This window comes from Apium graveolens, chromosome 2, assembly GCF_009905375.1.
Source record: "Apium graveolens cultivar Ventura chromosome 2, ASM990537v1, whole genome shotgun sequence".
Classification (NCBI taxonomy): Eukaryota; Viridiplantae; Streptophyta; class Magnoliopsida; order Apiales; family Apiaceae; genus Apium; species Apium graveolens.
Window position 1 is genome coordinate 131451250 of NC_133648.1, and position 23072 is coordinate 131474321.

A 23072-nucleotide genomic window follows, 5' to 3' on the forward strand; every position below is an offset into this window, starting at 1 on the left:
AGAAAAACCCTGACATTCAAAGTGTTCTTCAAGATGAAACCTAAAAACGAAGACGTTATCGAACTCGAAATCAAGCGTGTGAGTAACCGAATCGAAGCTTGTGAAGAGTACTATCAGATTCTACAACTTATTTCACTACGATATCAATAGGTATTTTTCTATATTTTATTAAATTCGAATTAACTTGTGTTTAAATGTGAATTTTGATGTTGTTTGTATGATTTGATGATTGCATGTTGTAGAGAATTTGATTATGATCATTTTGGTATATCATACGTTGAATTGGGAGTTCAATAACATACAGAAATTGGTGTTTGATTTTCGGATTTGAATTTTAGGGTTTGAATGTTTTTTTATTATTCTTGAATGAAATTTGGGCTTTTTAACCCAGGGGTTATTAGTTTAATTAGTTGATATCATTAAATAGATTATTGAATTAGGAATTGATTGGTCTAATTAATTTTTAAGCCGTTAATGGCTTCCCCGGCCGTCGACGGTGAAGGAGGAGGAAGGAGATGCCAAACTTACAGTCTGGTCATCTTTCTTTTTCCCCTTTTTTAGTAAACATCCTGTAATTTACAAATATTACAAATATTGGATTTCTGTTTCAAAAACTTTCAAAATTTGTATTTCCTTTTTTATTTTATTTTTATAAAATGGTTTTTAATATTTAAAATTCCAAAAATCATTATTTTTATTTCTGAAAATCATTTTTAAATCAAAAATAAATCTAAAGTATTTAATTATTTGATTTTAGTTAATAATTAATTATTTAATTGGTCAATTAATTTAAATATTATTGATTAATTGATTTAATTAGTTACTATTTAATTTTAATTGATTATTTAATTAGATTTAATTATTTATTTTGATTTAAAAATTCTGAAAAATAGTTCCGAGTTTTAAAATATTATTCTAAATTATGTTCAAGGCTCGATAATATTATTAAATGATTTTAAGGTCAGATTCAGGTATGTTAGATATATTTGTGATGTCATATCAAATCTGATTTGTTTAGTTTCAGAACTTATTATCAGAATATCAGAACTTACTGAAGACAGGAAGTTATCAGAACATAAGGCGTCAGAACTTATATCAGATCTTAAGTGCGGATACACTTCAGGGATGAAAAACGACTGATTTATAGGAGAGGGTCTGGATTAAACAAGTAAAGATATGCATGAAGAATTGGACAGCTATAGGACTGCAGTAGATAATCTCTGATTGATATATTTTAGGAAACAGAATCATTATCATATCAATTGGTAGTTATCTTGTAACTTTGTAATATATAAAAACATCTTAGGGTTTACACTATATGTCTTATCATTCTCGAGAATATTATTCATTGTAATCCTAACAGCTCTTAGTGATATCATACATCACTAAGAGAGTAGATTAAATCTACTGTAACAGAGTTTGATATTTTGAATAAACTTGTTTTCTGTTACATACTTGTGTTTATAATTGAATTGATTGTAGATATTATACTCAACCCCCTTCTATAGTATCATTGTGGCCTAACAAGTGGTATCAGAGCCAATCTGTTAAGCTTACAAATAGTTAAGATCCAAACAAACAATCAATTATGTCTGATCAAGCAAAAATACCAGACCCTCAAAAACCTGCAAAGGTTCAACCCATTCAAAACACCAGTAGATATGAAACCATCAGGGTTCCTTTGCTCAGGGTGTTTGAGTACCCTGTATGGAGTGTGAAGATGGCCATGTTTCTGGAAGCTACAGATCCAGAATATTTAGACAGAATTAATAATGGTCCACACAAGCCCACAAAGCTTTTTGTTGCAGTTGGGAATGAGCCATAGAGGATGATTCCCAAAGAAAAGAGAGAATACACCACTGAAGACATCTCTTTACTAGGCAAGGATGCAAAAGTAAGACACTTGCTTCATAGTGCACTTGACAATGTCATGTCAAACAGGGTGATTGCATGCAAGACTACAAAAGAAATCTGGGATGCATTGGAAGTGAGATGTCAAGGAACCAATGCCATCATAAAGAACAAGAAGACAATACTTACACAGGAGTATGAGCACTTTGACTCAACATCTGATGAGTCACTAACTGATACATATGACAGATTCATAAAGTTGTTGAATGATCTGTCACTAGTGTATAAGGAATATGATACAGAAGATTCAAATCTCAAATTCCTACTAGCTCTTCCTGAAAAGTGGGATTTGAAAGCTACTACAATAAGAGACAACTATGAACTTGTTGATATGTCTCTTGATGAAATCTATGGGATGCTCACGACTCATGAACTTGAGATGGAGCAAAAAAAGAAGAGGCATGGAGGGAAGTCTAAGACAGTTTTTTAAAGGCTGAAGAAAAGCCAATTATCTCTAGGAAGGCAAAAGGAAAGGCTCTCATCATACAGTCTGATTCAGAGTCATCAGATTCTGATGATGATGATTCAGAACCTGAAAATTTATCTGAAGTAGATGTTGATGCAGAGATGATGCAATTATGTGCTCTTATGGTGAAGGGTATCACAAAGATAGCCTACAAGAAATTCAGAAAGGGTAAGAAGTTTTCCAGGAAAGGTGGAAGTTCTGACAAGAAAGGGTTCAGAAAGTCTGAAGGCAAAGGAGAAAAGTCTGACAGAGGAGACAACTCAAATGTCAAATGCTATAATTGTGGTGAAAGAGGCCACATCTCTCCTGATTGCAAAAAAGGAAAAGGTGATAAAGGCCAGGAACTTATAACAAAGAAGAAAAACTGGGTAGACACTTCAGAATCTGAAGAAGAGGTGAATTATGCCTTAATGGAAAATGCTGATAGCAGTTCTAATGCTGCTAAAATAGAGGTACCTCTATCAACTCTTGCTTTTGATACATAAGATATTACTGAGTTGAGTATTAGCTATAGAGATCAGACTTTAGAGAATGAAAGATTAAAATCTGAAAATCTAAAGTACAAAAACAGAAATAGCTATCTTGAAGAAGAATTAGTCCACCAGAACACTATTCAGATAGAGAGAGATAATGTTGTGTATGTTAAGAATGAAGTGCTTAAACAGAATGATTATCTAAAAACTGAATTAGAAAAAGAAAGAGAAATCATTAGGACTTGGACTAACTCAGGCAAAACAACTCAGAATATTCTAAATAATTGAAACTGGAAAGAGGGTTTAGGTTATAAGGATGGTAAAAGTGAGAAAGGGACTTTGCCAACTAAGCCAATTGCTATCAAACAGATTGTAAAGCCAAAGATAAATCCTGTTAAATTTGTTGCAAAAACTGTTGTGTCTGATAATGAAGAGATGAAAGACTCTAAAATAGAAGTCAAAGAAAAGTCAACTTCTGACAAATCAAAACAGGATAAACTAGCTTTGATGAATATTGGCTTAATGACTAAGAAACAGCTTAAGTATAAGCTGAAAGAGATTAGAAATGTAAACAAGGTAAAGGAAGCTAGGAAAAATAGGAATGGAAAGGAAGGTGTGAATAAAAGTAATAATTATATGCCTGTTCCTAATGCTCCTAGAAAGAAATGCTATAATTCTGGAAACTCTAACCATCTTGCTTCTTTTTGCAGGAAAAATAAAGATATAAACTCTTTACCTCCTAAATCAGGATTTAAGAGTCAGTCTGTTAGGTTTAAAACACAAAATCCTTATTTTCATTGTGGTAGTTTATGGCATTCTATTTATACTTTTAACGAATATCATAGTTTATACTATGATTATTATGAAATAAAACCTTCTTTAAAGAAAGTTAGTGTAATTCCTTCTAGTGTAAATTCTGATGCAAAGTCTGATATTAAGTCTGATAAAAAGCATGTTAGCATAAAATTTGAAACTAAATCCGCTGCAAATGCTAACAAACTTAATAAGGCCAAAGGATCCAAGCAAGTCTGGGTCCTTAAAAATAATCATTAGTGGTCTTTGTGATTGCAGGGCAACAGGAAAAACATCCTGGTTCTGGACAGTGGATGTTCAGGACATATGACTGGAAATAAAGCCCTGCTATCAGAATTTGTGGAAAAAGCTGGCCCAGGAGTTTCTTATGGAGATGGCAACATGGGAAAGACTCTGGGATATGGAAATAATAATCTTGGGCATGTCATAATTGAATCAGTAGCTCTTGTCTCAGGACTTAAACACAATCTGCTAAGTGTGAGTCAAATCTGTGACAGAGGTTATCATGTGGATTTCTTTGAAGAACACTGTGAAGTTGTAAGTAATTCTACAGGCAAAGTGGTTTTGAAAGGTTACAAACATGGTAACATATATGAAGCCAGACTTTCAACAAATTCTGATGGTTCTGCCATCTGTCTGTTAAGCAGAGCATCAATTGAAGAAAGCTGGAATTGGCACAAGAGACTCTCTCATTTAAATTTCAACAACATAAATGAGCTAGTAAAGAAAGATCTTGTGAGAGAACTTCCAAAATCAATATTTGTTCCTGATGTTCTTTGTGACTCATGTCAAAAGGCAAAACAAAGAAAATCTTCATTCAAGAGAAAAACTGAATCCTCAATTCTTGAGCCTTATCACTTACTGCATGTTGATCTATTTGGTCTAGTCAATGTCATGTCTATTGCAAAGAAGAAATATGCTATGGTTATAGTGGATGAGTTCACAAGATACACTTGGGTGTATTTCTTGCACAAGAAGAATAAAACTGCATCTACTCTAACTGATCATGTCAGACAGCTGGATAAGTTAGTCAAAGATTTTGTTAAAATAATAAGAAGTGATGATGGCACTGAGTTCAAGAATTCAATCATGGAAGAGTTCTGCAAAGAGCAAGGAATAAAGCAGGAATTTATAGCACCTAGAACTCCACAGCAGAATGGAGTTGTAGAAAGAAAGAACAGGACTCTTATGTAGCTTGATGAAGTAAAGCTACCAACCTATTTTGGATTGAAGCTGTGCAGACTGCTTGTTTTACACAGAATGCTACACTCATAAACAAGCATGGAAAAACACCATATGAGATGGTGAAGAAAAAGAAGCAAAATCTGAAATACTTTCATGTATTTGGATGTAAGTGTTTTGTTCTTAAGACTCATCCTGAACAGCTCTCAAAATTTGATCTAAAAGCTGATGAAGGAATTTTTGTTGGATATCCACTTTCCACAAAAGCCTTCAGAGTCTACAATTTAAGAATAAAGGTTGTCATGGAATCTATCAATGTATATTTTGATGATAAAAAGATTAATGGACTTAAAGATTTCAATGATCATGATCAGCTGAGATTTGAAAATGAAAATGTAAATTCTGATACTGTAAATTCTGATGACCTAAATCCTGATCCTGTAAGTTCTGATGGGTTATATTCTGATGTCATTGAAACTGTGGTAACTGTTCCAAAGGAAAATGCACTTGTTCAGGGGGAGAAAGTTGATGATCATACCACATCTCAAGACTCTCAAGAAGCATCAGAACCAGTCACTGGCTCTTCAAGTTCTGATTTATCAAGTTCTGATGAGCTGGAACCTCTAATTCCTCAATTCCTGAAGGATCCAACTCAAATTCTGGAATCTTAGAGAGCATAACTTCAGGGGGAGCATCAGAAAATGCTGATGGAGACAGCATGGATCATGGGGGAGGATCCAGTTCTAGAGATCAACTTCCATCTGCAAGGAAGTGGACTAAATCACACACACCTGACTTAATAATTGGAGATCCTGAAGCAGGTGTCAGAACTAGAATAGCAACAACAAATGAATGTCTCTATCATTCCTTTCTATCTCAGACTGAACCAAAAAAAGTGGAAGAAGCTCTTCAAGATACTGATTGGGTGCAAGCAATGCAGGAAGAGTTAAATGAATTTGAAAGAAATAAAGTCTGGACCCTAGTACCAAGACCAAAGGACAGATCAATTATTGGTACAAAATGGGTGTTCAGAAATAAAACTGACAGTGATGGCATAATTACAAGAAACAAAGCAAGGCTGGTTGCTAAAGGTTACTCTCAACAGGAGGGTATTGACTATGATGAAACATTTGCTCCAGTTGCTAGATTAGAAGCCATAAGAATCTTTTTGGCTTATGTTGCTCACAAGAAGTTTAAAGTCTTTCAAATGGATGTGAAAAGTGCTTTTCTCAATGGAGAATTGGAAGAAGGGGTATATGTTGAACAACCTCCAGGATTTGTAGACCCAAAATTTCCAAATCATGTCTACAGGCTTGACAAAGCACTTAATGGCCTTAAGCAATTGACAAGACTTTATTCTACCTCAACCATGGAAAGGACTTACTTTTGGTACAGATATATGTTGATGATATCATCTTTGGCTCTACAAATACAAAACTATGTGAAAGTTTTTCCAAGTTAATGCAGTCAAAATATCAAATGAGTATGATGGGAGAGTTGAGTTATATTCCGGGACTTCAAGTCAAACAAACTGAAGAAAGTACTTTCATAAATCAATCCAAGTACACCAGAAATTTACTCAAGAAATTTGGAATGCAAGACAGTTCTACTGCATCAACTGACATGGCCACTGCTACCAAGTTAGATAAAGATACTGGAGCATCAGTAGATATTACTAACTATAGAGGTATGATTGGCTCTTTATTCTATTTAACTGCAAGTAGACCAGATATCATGTATGTGACCTGTCTTTGTGCAAGATTTAAGGCTGATCCAAAAGAACCTCATCTAATAGCCGTGAAAAGAATTTTCAAGTACCTCAAGGGTACAGCTGATCTAGGATTGTGGTATCTTAGGGAATCATATTTTAAGCTAATAGGTTACTTAGATGCAAATTTTGCAGGATGCAAAATAGACAGGAAAAGCACTAGTGGAAGCTGCCAATTTCTTGGAGGCAGATTGGTTTCTTGGTTTAGCAAGAAACAGAAATCAATTTCTACATCAACTGCAGAAGCAGAATATATTGCTGCAGGAAGCTGTTGTGCACATATACTTTGGATGAAGAATCAATTACTGGACTATGGGTTAGAATTTTCTAAAATACCTATTTACTGTGATAATCAAAGTGCTATTGCTTATGACTAGAAATCCAGTTCAACACTCAATGACAAAGCACATCAGCATTAGGTACCATTTCATAAGGGAACATGTGATGGAAGGTACAGTGGAATCGCATTTTGTTCCAACAGATCAACAACTAGCAGATATCTTCACAAAACCACTATGTGAAGCTACTTTTAAAAGACTGGTAAATGAACTTGGAATAGTTTCAAGTTCTTTCTTAAAATCTGTTTAGTTTTTGTTCTCATACATTAGACTTTATGATCAGTGTTTACAGATTTTCTTATCTCAATATAATATGTGCTTAAATTGTAACATATTGAACACTGCTTATTATCTGATGTGATTCTATAAACTCTGAAAATGTATTGAATTATCTGTGACTATTCAATCCAATGAGGATTACCTTGTTAGATGTTGACTTAGTAGTCTTGAACAAACTATGTATCCCATGTTTGAATTAGTTATTTATGTGGAAATCAATAACACAAGCAAATTTTGATTTTGATCTTAGTCAAATTTACTTCCTGTATCTTATTACTAAGTCACAAACTAGATTATTGCTTCTTCTCTGTCAAATTCTGATGTCAGTAAATCTTAAGGATGAACTCCACGCTTGATAAGCCTCACCTATCTGAAGAAAATAAAAGAAAAGAAAATTTGAAATCAGGTACTCCTTTGAGATCTAGAGTAAATATGTGAAAGGGAAGATCCAAGTGCATTGCTGGTATTAAGTTATTTGCATTAGAAAAGCCATAATTTTTCTTGGTGACTTTCCACATTCTCTGATTACTGGAGATATATTCTGATAACAGCATAAATTCTTATGGCAGTTGTAACTCATTTACACTGAGAAGCCATTTTCAAAAGAATTTCAAAAGATGCATAAAATAAGTACAAACAGTTGAGGTGGATTCTTGCATAACTTTATTCTTTAGTAGTGTTAGGTCCCAATATGTTTGTAGAAGGGGGTTGAATACAAACTTTACCGTTTAATTGAATTTCATGCGGAATAAAAAAGTGAAACAAAATTCAAGTTAAATAAAACTATTATTAAACTTGAAAGGTGTTACAACAACGGTATCTTTTACAAGGGATTAATCTCAAATAAATTAACACAAATCTAGAATAAATTCGACATAAACTTTTTCTATTTTTTTAATAAAAAGATCAAATGCTAGAAGCAATTTGAGATTAAGTTCTAGGGATTTTGATCCACTAGATAGTTACACAAGAATAAGAGAATGATTTCTAGTGGTTTAGATTTAACTTTAATTGCTATAAATTAATGATCTTGAAGCAGTTGAGAGATGAAATGTTGTGAGTAAAAGCTTCTGCGGCTGCTGCTATCTTTGTTTTTGAGTAGTTGAAGTGTATTCAATGTGTAATGATCTGCTGCTTCTGTCTTTAATAATTCAATCAACACAATTCAATTGAACTGGAAAGACAATCGGTGAGACAATCTGTTGAACTAGCAAGAAAATTGGCATGACAATCTGTTGAACTAGCAAGACAATCAGCATGATAATCTGTTGAACTAGCAAGACAATCAGCATGACAATTGATTGAACTAGCATGACTTTCGGTATGACAATTGATTGTCATACCAGTTCAATTGATTGTAATGCTGAATTAATATTGAATATAAATTCAAAATCAATTCTGAAAATTTATAATATTAATTCAGAATTAATTAATCAATTAATTCAATTAATAAATAAATTAATCTTTGCAGATATAATTTATTTTCTTAATTAAATTATATGACTTAATTAATTAATAGAGAATTAATACTAGTCTTGAATAGCAAACATTCTTCTGAAAATCTTCTGAAAATCACTGAAAATTATGAAACAATTCCACCACTTCAATGTTGACACTCGATTTACTATATGGTTCATGAGTGACTAACTTCTGTGATGTTTCTTCATGTCTTGACTTTGATAACTTGATTTTCTTCAGATTAAATCCCTGTAATTATCTGATACCCTGACAAGATCTCTGTCACTTGATTAAATCCACAATCTTGATTTATATCACTGAGGCTTGATCAATTTCTTTAACTTCTTCCAGTGAAGTAATTCCTCAAGTCTGTAGATGAACATTGTTTCTGAATCCTTTGACATATGTTACTTTATGAGATCTCTTGGATGGTAGATCCACTAATTACTTGTTACATTCTTATTTGAGCTGAGTTAAATCCTCGAATAAATAGATAGGCTATGACATATGCCTTTCAATCTCCCCCTATTTGTTTGTTAGATAATAACAATAAATACCTAGAGGATAACTCAACTAACAAATAAGAAAAAGATGTAAACAGAGATGCAAAGTAAATAGCATAAAAGTTTTAGATTATATTTAACATTTTCCAGATTCCAAATAGATGTTCCTCTAGACTGAACATATCTTCAAGTAGTTTCATCTTCATTTCCTTGGTTCTTTAAATCTCTGCCAGATAATACTTCTCAATCTTGAAGTAATTATCAGCACCTTCTTTTGTACAACCACATTTCCTGTTGAGAAGCGCATATCTCTCTTGCTTCTCCCCCTATGAGAATCGACTGCTTAAAAGAGAACACCTCCGTTTACCACATCTCCCGTACAATAGGATCCGTAGATAAAAACCAATGGTACTCCCCTTTTGGAAAACAGCTTCTTCCCTTATGAAGAATAGTGATAAACAAAACCACTTCTTCTGATCACTAGGAAATCACCTTGTGTTTACCAACTCTCCCGAATAGTAGGATCCGTAGTTACTACACAACAATGGTGTGGTGTGGTGTAGTGTACACGTGCTTTACCTTTTTCCTCCTCCCTTCTATTTCTCCCCCTTAGTTGAGGAATCCTTCAAACTATTACTTAAGCTTTTATCTCCCCCTTAGAGAAGGAATGTATGTCGTTGTCTAAAGAAGTTCTCATATTTCACTTAGTTGGAAAAGAAATAACAAGTCAGAGTCTGATCAATCATGTTCAACAATCTTCCCAACTCCTTATACCTCCCAGATGTTAGATATCAAGAACCATGTTTAGGGATGGGGAAATTGGATATGGTGTTTCTCTTTCTTCCTCACTGTGAGTGTGTGATTCTGTTTAGTGTACCTCACATGTGTTTCACTCTTCTCTCCACTCGTGTTTACACTCATTCTCACAAGTGTATTACTCCTCTCAAAGCTCCAAAATTCAGCTGTACTTGTAAGGAAAATCACCTTAGCCATCCTTAAGGAGGTCACATGTGGTGCAATGGGAGTTCGCAAATCCTCATCCTCGTTAAACTCGTCAGATAAATCTGAGTCATAATCTACAAGTTGCTAGTTTCCCTTTTAGGGTTCCAGATTTGAACTCTGGGAAGTTAAATAATGATCCAACGAATTTAGCATAAAGATCAAAGTTCCCTTCTAATGTCTGTGAAGACATTTCCTTGTGACTCATCAGATAATATCTGAATCATTGTCAACAAGTTGCCGATCTGTGCCTATGTCAGATCCACTATCCGCAGATGCATCCAGGGGATTTAATCTTAGGGAGATAGACACTAACCACTGACATATGGCTATTGGATCAGTATCCTCTCCTAACACCTGTAAAGGCAATTTGTCCATTAAAGAACCTTGAACAATCGAATCTGGCCTTAAAATGGTCAAAACTCTTGTTTCTGTCAACTCTTCCTTTGTATGTGTAACCTTTCCTTGTGTAACAAGAATTGTTTATGTTTGAGGTGGTGACACTACATCGGATACCCTGGCCGACAGGCAAATTTCAATAGACGCACTCTGTTGAGAGGATGAATCTAGTAACTGTTTTGTGCCTTTTCAGCCATTACATATTTTTGAGAAGATGTATGGGGGCTAGCAATTGTCTCGGTTTAAATACTACTCATCTTTGTAGGAGACAGAGCTGCTGGGTTGACTTCAGAACCGTCCTTATATGGTGCACTAAGGTACTATCTCCCTCACGCTCATTCATACTTCATTTTAGTGGTAAGAGAGTGTTGGTTGGTTCTGTTTCTGTGTTTGTCTTTACATTCTGGGATAGAAGTTGTGGGTTTTCAACCTCATAACTGTCAATGAAAGAAGGCCATTGGAGGCTGAACTTGTATCACAGAACATATGGCAATATAGAGACAAAATGTACTTAAGATCTATAATGAATAAAAATTATACATTTAATCTTTTGAGGGAAATGATGTACAATAATGATTTCAAAAGATTTTAATGAAAATAAGAAATCACTAATATAGAAGGAAGTTTGATTTTCTCCTAAAAATGTTCGAGTGCACAAGTCAGTTTTTATGCCTAAAAAGATAAATGATTTGATAAGACACAGACTGATGACCTAGCAGTATTAAGAAGAGAAAGAAAGATTTTGTGTTTCAATATGAATGAGTTTTTTTTGTTAAAACAATGATCACTTAGAGTAAATTTTAAGTAATTCTCATTCATGTCAAAAGCTCCATAATCTGTCTTAATAAAATTATAATCGACAACATTGTTGGTTGAAAAATAATATTAATAAGAATGACTATGCTGCTGATTTCAAATTATAGTGAATCTTTCATATATAGAAACTCATATAAATCCACTAGAAATTAAAATCTCACAACTATCTACAACAAAATATTAACAATATATCATTGACTGATACTTGTCAAGTACTTTAGATACCAATAATTATGTTGCATCCTATTTACAATATTAAAATAAGATATCAATGAATTAAATACCAATTATCTATCAAAAAGATATCAGCATTCAATTAAATATATCATACAATTGTTAACTCCTAACAAAAAAAACTTAATAACATAAAAATGCAAAATACTTAACTATATTTACAAATCCAGAAAATACAAATAAAAACTTATATTAATATATCAAGAATACAGAAAATATTTACAAATAAAAATACTCAGAAATAACTATATTTTAGTCTAAAAATAGATTTCTTTTGAATTTTAGCAAATAAAATTCATAGAAAAATATTTTTAGAGAAAATAAAATATTCTGAGATATTAAAATTGACAAGTTGGATAGATAAATAAGATAAGATAATAAAATTACATAGTAAAGCAAGAAATATGGTATAAATGATAAAATAAATTTGCGAATGAATTTTTCATACATGAAAAATTTATTTGAAAATTCATTCAAGAACGGATCTCAGATATTAACTAGTTTAATCACTAAAACTATTCAACATACCCAATTTACCAACTAATCTGGTAAATGTGGATTAATCAAGAGATTTAGTGAAAATATCTGTTATTTGTTCTTCTGTTGGGACAAAAAATAGTTCAACAGTACCATTCATGACATACTCTCTAATAAAATGATACCTGATGTCGATGTGCTTGGTCCTTGTGTGCTGCACAGGATTGTTGGTGATGGCTATTTCACTTTTATTGTCACATAAAATAGGAATTTTGTTCAATACAGAGCCATAGTCCCGTAGCTGGTTCCTAATCCACAAGATCTGAGCACAGCAGCTTCCAACAGCTTCATGTGTAATCTGAATCTGTATATCCAACAAGGTTAAAACCAGATTCTTTAGGGTACCAAATACCTAGATTTGGTGTTCCCTTAAGATATCTCAAGATTCGTTTTACAGCAACGAGATGAATATCTCTAGGATCCGCTTGGAACCTTGCACATAAGCATGTAGCATACATAATATCTGGTCTACTTGCAGTAAGATAGAGTAATGAGCCAATCATACCTCTGTAGCTTGTGACATCTACCTTAATGGAGTTTTCACATGGTCCAAGCTTGACGGCTATAGATGATGGAGTCCTTGCTGATGCAGAATCTTCTAGATTGTATTTTTTGAGGAGTTCCTTGAGATACTTGGATTGACAAATAAATATTATATCTAACCTTTGATTTACTTGTAATCCGAGAAAGAACTTCAGCTCTCCCATCATGCTCATTTCAAATTTGATGTGCATTAACTTAGCAAATCTCTTACAGAGACTATCGTTAGTAGACCCAAATATTATATCATCCACATTGACTTGGACTAATATAGTATCATTCTTATGCTTTTTAGAAATGAGAATTTTGTCTATGACACCTCTAATAAAGCCATTTTCAATAAGAAATTCAGAAAGAGTGTCATACCATTTTCTCGGAGACTGTTTGAGACCATAGATAGCCTTGAAAAGAAAGTAGACAAAATCCAAATGATCTGGATCTTCAAAACCAGGAGGTTTCTCTACATATACCTCTTCATCCAGCTTTCCATTCAGAAAGGCACTCTTGACGTCCATTTGATAAACTTTAAAGTTCGAGAATGCTGCGAATGCCAGAAATATCCTGATGGCCTCAAGTCTAGCCGCTGGAGCATAGGTTTCATCATAATCAATGCCATCATCTTATGAATACCCTTTAGCTACCAGTCTTGCTTTGTTCCTTGTAACTACACCATCTTCATCTAGTTTATTCCGGAATACCCACCGAGTACTAACAGCTTTCTTGTGTGTAGGTCTAGGTACCAGTTTCCAGACTTGTTGATCTTCAAACTGATTGAGTTCATCTTGCATAGCAATCACCCAATCTGGATCAATCTGTGTTTCCTCAATCTTCTTAGGTTCCGTCTCAGAAAGAAATCCTGAGAACAGACATTCATTTTAAGTAGCACGTCTAGTTCTGACTCCAACATCTGGATCACCAATAATCAACTCAATAGGATGAGCTTTATTCCAGAAAGTCTGTCTTGGAAGATTTGATCTTGATGATTCACCTTGAAATACATTAGGATGTTGTGTCCTACTAGTTGATCCTTCAGCATCTCCCCCTGAGTTGTTGCCAGGTTGACTTGATGATTCTCTGTCAGTAGCAGTGCTATCTCCATTGTTGCAAATGTTTCCATCACCATTACCTTGAGTATCATCATAATTAACAGGTTCTTCACTAGCAGCAACCTCAGGTTCTTGATCATTATCTGATTCTGAATCTGACATATCATTAAAATTCAGTTTCTCAGAAGGATCTTCAGTTTGGATACTTGGGAGTTTAGTGTCATCAAATGTAACATTGACACTTTCAATTACTCTGTGTTGATCAATGATATACACCCTGTATAATCTTCTTCCATAACCAACAAAAATACCCTCATATGCCTTTGCCTCGAACTTGCCACGAAGATCATCTTCATCCTTGATCACGAAGCATTTGGCACCAAATACATGAAAGTATTTGATAGAAGGTTTCTGTTCATTCATAATATCATAAGTAGTCTTCAAGAAGTCCTTGTTGATTAGAGTTCGATTCTGAGTATAACATGCAATATTGACAGCTTTAGCCCAAAAGTACATTGGAAGACCTGATTCACTTAACATAGTTCTTGCAGCTTCAATCAATGTACGATTCTTCCTTTCTACCACTCCATTATGCTGAGGGGTTCTAAGAGCTAAATATTGTCTGGTAATCCCTTTGTCTGTACAGAATCCATTGAGAAGTGAATTCTTGAATTCTGTTCCATTATCTGACCTTATCGCTCTAACAGGGACATTAGAATCTAACTCGATCAACTTGATATGATCAATCACAGCTTGTGGAGTTTCATCCTTAGAGTGAAGGAATAAGACCCACGTATACTTGGAATAGTCATCAACTATGACAAGACAATAACACTTCTTTCACATCGAAAGAACATTAACTGGTCCAAATAAATCCATGTGCAATAACTGAAGAACACCAGTTATGGAGGATGTGTCAGTGCCTTTGTGACTTGCTTTCTTTGACTTTCCTTTCTGGCATGCCTCACACAGTCCTTCTGGGGAGAATTCCAGTTGAGGCAGACCTCTGACCAATTCTCTCTTGACAAGAGAATTCATTATTTTGAAATTGAGATGGGAAAGTCTCTTGTGCCATAACCAACTCTCATTTGACGATGCCTTTGCATAGAAACAATTAACTTCAGGAATGCTTCCAGAGTTCATGTCAGCTACGAATAGATTTTCTTTCCGGGTTCCCATCAAGGAGGGTTTTTCACTTTTCTTATGCAGGATCTGAAACTTCAGCTTGTCGAATAAAATATAGTAGCCCTTATCGTAGAACTGACTGATACCAAGCAGATTGTGTTCAACTCCTTTCACAATATACATATTTTCAATGATAACATTTCCAGCTGGAAAACAGCCATATCCCTCAGTTAAACCTTTGTTGTTATCTCCAAAGGTAACCACTGGGCCAGCTTTCTCAACCACATTTGATAGAAGGGCTCTATCTCCGGTCATATATCTTGACGATCCGCTGTCAAGAATCCACACTACCGGTTCCACCTGTTTAATGCCCTGCAATACAAATGGATTAGACCTTCTTCGGAACCCAAACTTGGTTGGGTCCGGCATACTTGTAGAATTGGCCTTTATCAGGCAAAACAACATTCTTAACTTCTATGTTCTCAACTTTCTCAACGACTGGACATTTGACCTTGTAAACAGCCTTAACAAATTTCTGTTTAGGCTTAGGCACAAATGTCTCCTTTCTAGCCTTAGGAGGACTAGTAGTCTTAGACCTATCATGTTTCCTATTATTCACATGCTGACGAGGAGTGGTCTTATCACTAGAAACATGCTTACCATTAAAATAAGCATACATCAAATTAAAAGCACAAGACATACAATTAGGAAAACCACATGCTTTATGAGAGGGATTAACAATAGGCAAATTATGCATGGTAGACATGGCATTTTTGTTATCCAACTCATGTGTGTCTGAGTTAGTCTCAATTGCTTTCACAACTTTGACTGGAACTTTTGACACACTTGGCTTGGAAACAACCTTCTCATTAGCAAGATCTTCAACACGTATTTCTTCTTGAATAATAAAGGAGGTCTCATCAACTGGTTCAGCAATTGATTTTTTATGGAGGGGTTTATCAACACCCTTAAGCACATGTGGTACTTCCCTAGCTTTAGCACAGACATGAGGAGGGGAGTTTATGCCTAATTCTCCAATAGCAACATTGTAATCAAAACCTATTCCAGATGTTTGATTGATAGCTTGCTTATGTAGAACTCTTTAGCCTTCGAATAAGAATTAAAGTAAGCTTTAACCTTAGTCTCAAGACCAGTGATCTTGTCTTTGAGAATAGTTTCGAGTTGTCTATAACAGTTAACTCTATTCTCTAGAAAATATACTTGTTTTTTAATTTGTCTTGATTAATGTGCACAAGTTTTAATTTATTGACCTCTTTCTCAAGGTCTTTGATCTGTTGAATTAACATTTCATTATCACGACGAGCACAATCTAAGGAACCTCCTAGATGATAAACTAATTTAGCATCAGTAAATTTTACCTCTTTTCTTGACGATGAAGTATTTCCATCAATAGCCATAAGAGCAAGATTTCTAACTTCTTCATCTTCACTAGCAGTATCATCCCAGCTTCTTCCCTTTGCCAAGTAAGCCCTTTCATATTTACTCTTCTGATTTGAATCATAAGAGTTCTTCCTTACTTGCTTTGGCAACCTGCATTATGTGGCAAAGTGTCCCAACTCATTGCAGTTAAAGCATCGAATGGTGCTCCGATCAACCATCCCTGTTTTGTATCCACCACTATTAGTGTTAGAGGATGAAGATCCACCATTCTGGAATCTGTTATAGTTGGACTTATACTTGAACTTGGGATTCCTCTTAAATCTGACATTGGAGAATCTCTTGACAATCAGGGCCATTGACTCATTTTCCAATTGCTCCAACTCTTCCAAGGAGTAAAAATCATCACCGGATTGATTTGTAGTAGGAGGATCAAATTCTGCTACTATCACATTTTCCTCAGCCTTGGAAGACTGTACTATTCTCTCTGACTGTTTAGATTGTTGTTGTTGTTGTTGTTGTTTAGCTACTAGAGCAGTAGACGTGCTGACCACTCTACCTTTCCCGTAGACTTCCTTCTGCTGAATCTGCTCCAACTCATAGGTTTTTAACACACCATAGAGCCTTTCCAAAGAAATCTCACTCAGATCTCTCGCTTCTCTTATGGCAGTGATTCTATGTTCAAGATGAGTTGGCAGTGTTAAAAGGAACTTTTTGTTGACCTCCTTGATTGAATAATATTTTCCATTTATGTTCAGGTTGTTGATCAAGCTCGAACACTTTAGTATTTCCTTCTCCTGGATTAGATTTAAAATGTTCATACAGAGAGGTTGGGATCTCTAACTTGTTCTCCCTAACTTCCTCTGTGCCTTCATTAATCACCTCAATAGTTTCCCAGATGTGTTTGGAATTTTTACAGTTCATCACATGTCTGTTCATCAAGGAATCAAGGGAATTAACTAAAATTAATTGAAGGCTGAAATCCAAGGTGGCTTCTTCCTTTTCAGCAGGAGTAAAATCCTCAGGCTCTTTTGCATAGGTTCTAGCTCCTCAGGCTCTTTTGCATAGGTTCTAGCTTTGGTAATTAAAACATTATCTTCTATAACCTCTGGTTCAATAACCATCGGAATTTTTGGACCCTTCTTTAACACGTCCAGATATTTGGGATTTGCAACTTGTAAAAACAAGAGCATCTTCTTCTTCCACATAATATAATTTTCTTTATCGAACAGTGGAATTTTAACGGTTCCAACTTTTTGTGAAGTCATTATGAATTTTTGAAGAAATAAAATTCAAGGAGTTGAAAAATCATAAAAGTCTAGGATCTTGATTTGTTCGTTAATCAGAAGGCTCTGATACCAATTGTTAGGTCCCAATATATTTGTAGAAGGGGGGGTTGAATACAAACTTTACCGTTTAATTGAATTTAATGCGGAATAAAAAAGTGAAAGAAAATTCAAGTTAAATAAAACTATTATTAAACTTTAAAGGTGTTACAACAACGGTATCGTTCACAAGGGATTAATCTCAAATAAATTATCACAAATCTAGAATAAATTCGACATAAAGTTTTTCTATTTTTGCAATAAAAAGATCAAATGCTAGAAGCAATTTGAGATTAAGTTCTAGAGATTTTTTTCCGCTAGATAGTTACACAAGAACAAGAGAATGATTTCTAGTGGTTTAGATTTAACTTTAATTGCTAGAAATTAATGATCTTGAAGCAGTTGAGAGATGAAATGTTGCAAGTAAAAGCTTCTGCGGCTGCTGCTATCTTTTTTCTTGAGTAGTTGAAGTGTATTCAATGTGTAACGATCTGCTGCTTCTGTCTTTAATAATTCAATCAACACAATTCAATTGAACTGGCAAGACAATCGGTGAGACAATCTGTTGAACTAGCAAGACAATCGGCATGATAATCTGTTGAACTAGCAAGACAATCGACATGACAATCTGTTGAACTAGCAAGACAATAGGCATGCCAATTGATTGAACTAGCATGACTTTTGGTATGACAATTGATTGTCATACCAGTTCAATTGATTGTCATGTTGAATTAATAATGAATATAAATTCAAAATCAATTCTAAAAATTCATAATATTAATGCAGAATTAATTAATCAATTAATTCAATTAATAAATAAATTAATCTTTGCAGATATAATTTATTTTATTAATTAAATTATATGACTTAATTAATTAATTAATAGAGAATTAATACTAGTCTTGAACAACAACCATTCTTCTGAAAATCTTCTGAAAATCACTGAAAATTATGAAACAATTCCACCACTTCAATGTTGACACTCGATGTACTGTCTGGTTCATAAGTGACTAACTTCCGTGACGTTTCTTCATGTCTTGACTTTGGTAACTTGATTTTCTTCAGATTAAATCCCTGTAATTATCGGATACCCTGACAAGATCTCTGTCACTTGATTAAATCCACAATCTTGATTTATATCACTGAAGCTTGATCAATTTCTTAAACTTCTTCTAGTGAAGTAATTCCTCAAGTCTGTAGATGAACATTTTTTCTGAATTCTTTGACATATGTTACTTTTTGAGATCTCTTTGACGGTAGATCCACTAATTACTTGTTACATTCTTATTTGAGTTGAGTTAAATCCTCGAATAAACAAATAGGCTATGACATATGCCTTTCAAGTAGACTTCACAATTCAATACAGATTTTAAGCATTTTTCCTAGTTATGCCTTATTTCTAAGATATACTGAAGTTTATCAGACTTTAATCTTTATCTGATCATTTGCACATACATACACTATCACTCCATATGAATGATGAAAATTACTGTGGTGATTAAGTTGTTTATGATAAACAGTTAAGTATTATTTGCATATATTCTGAGGACAAGTTCTGATTATGTTCTGATGATTAAACTCTGAAGAAACCAGTCAGTATTTGTGTGAAGATACACAGAAACAGTCATTCACTTTTTGAGTACAGAAGCCATGTTCTGACCGTTAAATTCTGATAATAGTCAAGTTCTGATACAAACTCTGATACTTACGTGTCACATTTTAATTGGTTGATTCATTATTAGTTTTTACTATAACGATCATTTTATCAGAAAATAATTAAGTGAGATAAAAACAGTGATAATCATTTGGTTAATGGGTTGCGTGTTTGTTTTGGTAACCATATGTGAGCAATAATTAATGCACGTTTACCGTGCTCACTAATAATGTTTTGACTGTTTACATGCTACCAGGTGTCAAATGTCGGTTCTGCTTCAGAAGTTAGCCGTTGTAATTAGTGGAGAGAATATATATACGAGAGATAAAAGATTTTACAATCTTTTACCTACTTTCTTACTCTTTTTTAATCTCTCTTATTTTCTCTCACTCTCCATTATTCACTGATGCTATTTTCTCACGGGCATTTTATCAAACACTCTATACACACACAACTTTTCACTTAATTTTCACAGAAATGGCACCAAAGGACGTTATCTTTAATGAAGCCAAGTTCTTCCCCAACAACTATATGGCTATTTTCAGCAAGGACGATGCTCCTTCAGATCTTCACTTCATTCAAGATTTTCTTGCTCGCAGTGAGATTGGGTATACTTTGACCCAACCACAAGCACTCTTAGGAACACAAATACTAGAGTTTTGGAGGTCTGGAGTCTATGATAATGGTGGAGAAGATGGGTCTCCAAGCATCATTTTCACAACTGGGGAAGATGAGCACCCGGTTACCCTGTCTACTATTTGACAAGCTCTACATTTGCCAGAAAATTGTACTTTCAATGCTCAGATTGGGGATCCACTTTTACAAAGCATGATGGCCAATCTTGGCTATGAGAAAAGTTTATCCAAGCTGGGACAACTGAAGAGGCCCTACATCAGAAGGGAGTGGAGCTTCTTTTTCGATTGCATCACCAGAGCCTTTGCCAACAAATGCTCAAATTTTGATGATATTCCAATTATGAGTCGGCAAATAGGGTATGCACTTCTTAATCAAACTTATTTTGATTATGCTAGTGCTATTTTGGGTTTTATTGGGGATAGGATGGAAGAGGACCCAAATATTATTTATTTTTCTAGATTCTTTTAGCGTATTTACAGTTTTTGTTGTTCTGATAAGCCCCAAGTCTTTAGTGACTTGATTTAACCTTTTCAACTTCATAAAAGGGCCTTCACAGACTTATTATCTGCTGATAATAAGAAAGACATACTAAGACCTCTTCAAATTCCTCTATCTATAAAACAACTCTTAGTAAACTCTGACCCCAACACATACATACCCAAATTTCCTGAAGTTGCTACTTCTCAACCTCCACCAACCCAACCTTCCAATACTCAACCAAAACCTACTATCAGAACCTACTATCAACCAGCACAATCCTCTCAACCACAACCATCAGCACCTACTATCAGAACCTCACCTCTCAAATCCAAAACCAAACCAACCTCTGGTACTTCTCAAAAGGTGACAGTTGTAAAATCTGACACATCTTCTAGTCCCAAAACTAAAAGAACTATCTCTGTGCCTAAATCTCCACCAAGAAGAATAAGAAGGATGATTCTGAGAGATGAATCTGATGAGGAAGAACAAGTCCAGATTCCTGCATCAGAACCTGTGACATTAGAAGCTGAAGAGTCAACTCTTCAGAAATAGAATGAAGCTGAGGGTTCTGGAATTTTGAAAAGGAAAAGACCTTCAAATTCTGATACAGATCATATCACTCCACCATCTAGAAGATCAAGGAAGACTAGAGCAGGTGTGCATATTGCACAAATTCAATTTGAGGATGCTGAAGATGTTGAGGAAGGGGATCAGAAATCTCTGATCTCATCAGAACCTATAGTCATTGAAGCTTTGACAGCTCCACCTCAACCTGAAGACACTGTTCATGACGCAGTGATCACACCTCCTATATCTCCGTTCAAAGAAACTTCCTCAATTGAAGATTTAGGGTTAAGTCCTGAAATTGATATTCACGGGTTGAATATTCCAACTGTTTGTTTCTGGAAGCACCACCAACAAAAGAGTCAACTCCACCTATTTCTCCAATACTAAATGCTGAAATTCCTACTACACCAATTCTGGATTTAGAACCTGAAGATCAGACTTTGGAAACAGAAGCTCCAGAATCTCCTTCAGTTACACACACTCTGGTGTTATCAGAAGATGATGAGATTTTATCAAATTCTGGAGACAGTGCTCCAGCAAGTGCTCCAGTTAATGCTCCAATTCTTGGAAAGGAGGCACTGCTTAAATTTGTTGAAGAAGATGCTCATGTTCCATGGGAGGAGACCTTTAGAGGAGTTGAATGGACAAAGATGTGGAATGAACCTGACTTCATTCCCAGCTCAACTATTCTGTCAGAACATGTTTTAAAAGCTGATGAGTTGCTGATAAATTCTGACTTCAAAACACAACCTAAAGTCACTGCTCTCAGTACTAAAAATCTTCAAGGTCTACACTCCAAGACTCATGAAAAGGCTGATAAACTTCAGGAAGCAGCTGATAAGCTAGACCTGATGCTCAAACTAGACAAGAATAGGTTTATCATACCAATTCAAGAAAAAGTGGAAGCTTTTGAGCAAGTTCAAATCAAGAAACAGGCCCAACTAGATGAGGTACTGCAGAATCAAGCTTCTCAACAAACACAGCTCAATGAAATCCAATCTTCAGTGGAACTCCTTCTTTCTCTAATCCTGATAGATGATGCCAAAAAGGGGGAGAAGGTAGTTATGTCCAAATGCTCACCAAGCCAAACACTAAAGAGAAAGGATGATTCTGAAGATGACCAGGGAAACCATAGCAAGGGCAAAGGTCAAAGTCAAGGAAAGAAAATTCCTATTCAGAAAGTACCTGATAGTAAGATTTCTGATAAATCTACTATTCAGAGGAGTGATAAGGAAGGAAAGAAGACTTCAGCTACAGATCAAACTTTGCTGCTCACAAGTTCTGAAATTGAAGATCAAGTTTTGACAACAAGTTCTGATAATCAAATTCTGATGACAAAGTCTGATGTTCTCATTCAAGGTGGAAGTCAAGACTCGAAGAAATTCATGCAAACCTTAAAGTTCAAGGGAAAGAAGGCAACCTTCTTTTACAAGGATCCTGAGATTCAAGCCCTAGATGAGGAACTTGCAAAGAGGCTGTTCATTAAGGATTATCCAGGAGTGGATTTAGAGGAACTTAGAAAAGAAGAAGCAAGGTTTAATGCTGAAAAGTCAAAACTAGAGCCTAAAGCTTATAATGCAAAGAAGCCTCCTAAACCTAAGGAGAAAGGTATTGTGATAAAAGAAAGATCTGCCACAGAGATTCCTAGATCAAGTACTAGATCTCAAACTACTACTGATCCCAAAGACAAGGGAAAAGGAAAAGTTAGGGAGATAGTCAAGAAAAGAAGATGAAGATTCCTCAAATTCTGATGGATCCTGTATGCAAGATGGTTCAAGTCTTTGATGATACTGCAGCTGAAGATGAAACTATTGAAACTCTGAAGAGAAAGAAGATGACAGAAGAATATAAGACAGCCTCTGACATAGCTCAAGTTGTTCAGAGTGAAGAAATTTCAGAACAACAAGCTACAGAAGAATCTGCAAATCCTGAACAAGTCATCAAGACATCAACCTCTGACAGGGCTCAAGTTGATTTGGGCAAGATGACAATTGCTGATAAAAAGAAGCTGCTATGGAACAAAGCTACTCCAGTGGAACCTAAGACCAACTTAATGCTGAATCAACTTGCAACATTTGGGTTAAAAGCCAAGCAAGCTAGAGACAGATCTGGGTTATGTTCTGAC